Raw genomic sequence first — 5,190 nt, forward strand, 5'->3', positions numbered from 1 at the left:
CGCCGCCCGTGTCGCCTGGACCGAACGGCATGTGTGCACTTGTACGCAATGAGGACGTTGTCTATGATCAATTGCCCAGGAACAAAAGCACCAGAAGGATGATCTTTAGCCTGCAAGCCAACACCTTGGCCGCTAGTTTGTATAGTACATTACATAGGCTTATTGGCCAGAATTGAGAGAGCAACTCCGTTGCCTTGACTTTTGGGATAAAAGTCAACACGATACTGTTAAAGTCCCCTGGGAATTCTTTGACATTTAAAAAAAATCTTTCACTGTCGAACAAACCTCATTTTTTATTATAAAAGACCAGTCTCTTTGACAAAATAGGGTTGGTAATCCATTCTCACCCGTCCAATTCGCCGTCAGCTTGGCGTTAAATCAGTGGAGACTGGGGTCTGAACATGCTGCAGAATATCGCGGAAGTTAGTTGCACCCTCGGATGTGTAGAGCACCCTATAAAAATCCCATGCCAAGACACACATCTCAGCGTCCGTTGATGTGTAGCTACCATCAGGCTTCTTCAGCTTCAGAGCATCTCCGACAGGAGCACTATCTTAGCCTCACGCTAGAAAAAACACCTTTGCGCGTGCGGAGTCAAAACATGCGCTCCAGCAGCCGTGCAAAAATAGCGCGTGCAGTATAGTGGGTTCAGCACGCGGAGGAAAACAGCATCGCGCGCTGCTTATTTCATGCGCAAGCTCCCACGCACTAGACATTCGAGCGCCCTCTACCATCTGTCGCCAGCCTCTCCGACAACCCCACCTTTGCCCTGCCCCATGCTACCACCGGCGAAATTCGACTGATAGCAGGCCGCACCTACATCCGCCAACCCCTCCCTACACCCGCTACCCCTCCTCCTCCTCCTCCTCTACCGTCGTAAACCCTGGTGCGGGGTTGAGCTTCAGCTTCGCCGCTACCGGCCCTCCTCCAAGCACCGGTCTCATGTGCAGCCTCTTCATAGAACCACAGGCAACCTCGCAGGGTGCCATCGAGCCGCCGCCCGCCGTGAAGCCACGGGCCGCCCTCTCCAAGCAACTGAATGTGGCGGTGACTGATACGTCTCCAACGTATCTGCTTTTCCAAACACTTTTGCCCTTGTTTTGGACTCTAACTTGCATGATTTGAATGGAACTAACCTGGACTGACGCTGTTTTTAGCATAACTACCATGGTGTTATTTATGTGCAGGAGCAAACGTTCTCGGAATGACCTGAAACTTCACGGAGACACTTTTCAAAAAGTAATAAAAATACCTTCCAAAGATGAAGGCCAGGGGGCCCACCGTCTTGCCATGAGGGTGGGGGGCGCGCCTGCCCCCCTAGGGCGCGCCCCCCTACCTTGTGGGCCCCCTGTTGCCTCTTCGACTCCAACTCCACCTCCATATATTGAGTTTCGGGGAGAAAAAAAATCGGAGAGAAGAAATCATCACGTTTTACGATACGGAGCCGCCGCCAAGCCCTAAAACCTCTCGGGAGGGATGATCTGGAGTTCGATCGGGGCTCCGGAGAGGGGAATCCATCGCCATCGTCATCACCAACCATCCTCCATCACCAATTTCATGATGCTCACCGCCGTGCATGAGTAATTCCATCGTAGGCATGCTGGACGGTGATGGGTTGGATGGGATCTATCATGTAATCGAGTTAGTTTTGTTAGAGTTTGATCCCTAGTGTCAACTATGTTCTGAGATTGATGTTGCTATTACTTTGCTATGCTTAATGCTTGTCACTAGGGCCCGAGTGCCATGATTTCAGATCAGAACCTATTATGTTTTCATCAATATATGAGTGTTCTTGATCCTATCTTGCAAGTCTATAGTCACCTATTATGTGTTATGATTCGTTAAACCCGAAGTGACAATAACCGGGATACTTACTGGTCATGACCGTAGTTTGAGGAGTTCATGTATTCACCATGTGTTAATGCTTTGTTCCGGTTCTCTATTAAAAGGAGGCCTTAATATCCTATAGTTTCCGTAAGGACCACGCTGCCACGGTAGGGTAGGACAAAAGATGTCATGCAAGTTCTTTTCCATAAGGACGTATGACTATATTCAGAATACATGCCTACATTATATCAATGAACTGGAGCTAGTTCTATGTCACCCTAGGTTTTGACTGTTACATGATGAACCGCATCCGGCATAATTCTCCATCACCGATCCATTGCCTACGAGCTTTCCATATATTGTGCTTCGCTTATTTACTTTCCCGTTGCTATTGCTATCATCACTACAAAATACCAAAAACATTGCTTTTACTACTGTTACCTTTTGCTACCATTATCACCACTATCATATTACTTTGCTACTAAAAACTTTGCTGCAGATATTAAGTTTCCAGGTGTGGTTGAATTGACAACTCAGCTGCTAATACTTGAGAATATTCTTTGGCTCCCCTTGTGTCGAATCGATAAATTTGGGTTTAATACTCTACCCTCAAAAACTGTTGGGATCCCCTATACTTGTGGGTTATCAGCGGTGACGACGACGGTGGGCAAGGTGTTTGGGAAGAAGAACAAGGCGGATGGTTCTTCTAGGCAGACTGAAGCTCCGGAGAGCTCGCAATTTGTTGCACCGGCGGCCGATACGCACAATGTGTTTGGTGAAATTGCCACAAGGTATGAACCCCCCCTCACACCCTTTTGTTGGTGTTTTTTATGTAAATGTATACATATGGATAGCTTTGTTTTCTTGTACATTGTGACGCCTGGATAATTAAGCTACAATAATCATGTGCTAATGATGCCATGTCACCATGATTACTGTTGTTAAACTCTCATTGATTCGAAAACGGTTCAAATTCAAATTTAAAAGATAAATTCAAAAATAAAAGTTTTCAATTTTCAAAAACTAAAATGTGCAGGCTATGACAATTAATTGATAAATAGTGTTGGTGAAGACACAAAAAATTTGTATAATGTTTAAGAGCTCGAAAGTTATTAAAACAGTGGCTTGAATAATTATATAAATGCCTTTTATAAATTCTAAAATATCAAAATAATTTATTTGGGTATGAAACTTTTTTATGGCAGAGGTATAAACATTAGTACTAATTTACAAACTAATATGGTATATTAACAAAACTAAAACTAGTGTGGAAATTAAATAGAAGAGTAAAAAGGAGATGCATAAAAAGAAAAAGAAAAACAACACAAAACCCGCCCCTCCCCTTGACCTTGGCCCACCTAGCTGGCCAGGCCGGCCCACCTGGGCCCCCCTCCTCCTCCTGTTCATAGGGCGGATCATGGCGGTCATGCGCCGACCATCGCCCGGCCGTCCCCCTCTACAAAACTCGGCGGCCCCCCTCCCGTCGCTGAACCCTAATCCCCTCTCCCTCCCTCACGCGCCCCTCGCCCTCCCACTCCAGATACACTTCGGCCATGCCCCGCCGTCGCCATGGTCGTCGTCACCCATGCTCTCTTGGTCACCCCCGCGCCCTAGGATCTTGCTCGCCTGCTTCCCCGTCGTCGACCACATCGTCCGCTGCTACCCGCTCGAGCTAGACGCCCCTGCAACGCCGTCCTCCTCGTCCCGACGGGCTCCGTCGATGGTTCGCTTCGGCGATCCCTTCCCCAAGCCCACTCTAGCACCTCTCCAGGGACGCTGTGAGCACCACCTCCGTCTCCCTACCTTGCTTCTTCCCCAGGCTGTAGCTCGCTCTTCGCGTCGTCTCCATCGTAACTGAACCGCCACGCCATTCATTGCCGTCGATGCGGTTGCTGTCGAGCTCAACTGAGCTTGTAGATGTGCTAAGTGCACGCGTAGGGTTATTACACGCTTAGCCCTGCCGCTCTGCTTCTAGCGCTACTCCTCGCTGCCGCGACCCGTGGCCTGCTGCTCTGCTTGCTGCTTCTGCTGCCGCTGCTGCTCCTTCCTGATGCCACCGCTGCTGCCTTCTAGCACCGTTGCTCGCCCCAATGTGTACCTACCTGCTGCACCACCCGACCATGCCGCTTGCACACGCGTCCGCTCCGGAGGCCGCCTTCGCGCCCTCTTGTCCCGTCCGCAGCCACGCCTGGCTCGCCTGGCTCACGCCCCCAGCCCCTAGTGTCGCGCGCTGTCGGCCCCTGCGCCCCATGGTAGCCTCGCCCGTCGTCCTCGGGCCGCATCGCCATGTGATGACCCACAAGTATAGGGGATCTATCGTAGTCCTTTCGGTAAGTAAGAGTGTCGAACCCAACGAGGAGCAGAAGGAAATGATAAGCGGTTTTTAGCAAGGTATTCTCTGCAAGCACTGAAATAATAGGTAACAAATTGTTCTGTGATAGGATAGTTTGTAACGAGTAACAAGTGACAAAAGTAAATAAAGTGCAGCAAGGTGGCCCAATCCTTTTTATAGCAAAGGACAAGCCTAGACAAACTCTTATATGATGTAAAGCGCTCCCGAGGACACATGGGAATATCGTCAAGCTAGGTTTCATCACGTTCATATGATTCACGTTCGGTACTTTGATAATTTGGAATGTGGGTGGGCCGGTGCTTGGGTGCTGCCCTTACTTGGACAAGCATCCTACTTATGATTAACCTCTATTGCAAGCATCTGCAACTACAACAAAAGTATTAAGGTAAACCTAACCATAGCATGAAACATATGGATCCAAATTAGCCCCTTACGAAGCAACGCATAAACTAGGGTTTAAGCTTCTGTCACTCTAGGAACCCATGATCTACTTATTACTTCCCAATGCCTTCCTCTAGGCCCAAATAATGGTGAAGTGTTATGCAGTCGACATTCACATAACACCACTAGAGGAGAGACAACATACATCTCATCAAAATATCGAACGAATACCAAATTCACATGACTACTAATAGCAAGACTTCTCCCACGTCCTTAGGAACAAACGTAACTACTCACAAAGCATATTCATGTTCATAATCAGAGGGGTATTAATATGCATAAAGGATCTGAACATATGATCTTCCACCAATTAAACCAACTAGCATCAACTACAAGGAGTAATTAACACTACTAGCAACCCACAGGTACCAATCCCGGACTTGGAGACAAGAAATGGATACAAGAGATGAACTAGGATTTTGAGAGGAGATGGTGTTGGTGAAGATGTTGGTGGAGATTGCCCTCTCCCGATGAGAGGAGCGCTGGTGATGACGATGGTGATGATTTCCCCCTCCTGGAGGAAGTTTCCCCGGCAGAACAGCTCCGCCAGAGCCCTAGATTGGTTCCGC

This window comes from Triticum urartu, chromosome 7, assembly GCF_003073215.2.
Source record: "Triticum urartu cultivar G1812 chromosome 7, Tu2.1, whole genome shotgun sequence".
NCBI lineage: Eukaryota > Viridiplantae > Streptophyta > Magnoliopsida > Poales > Poaceae > Triticum > Triticum urartu.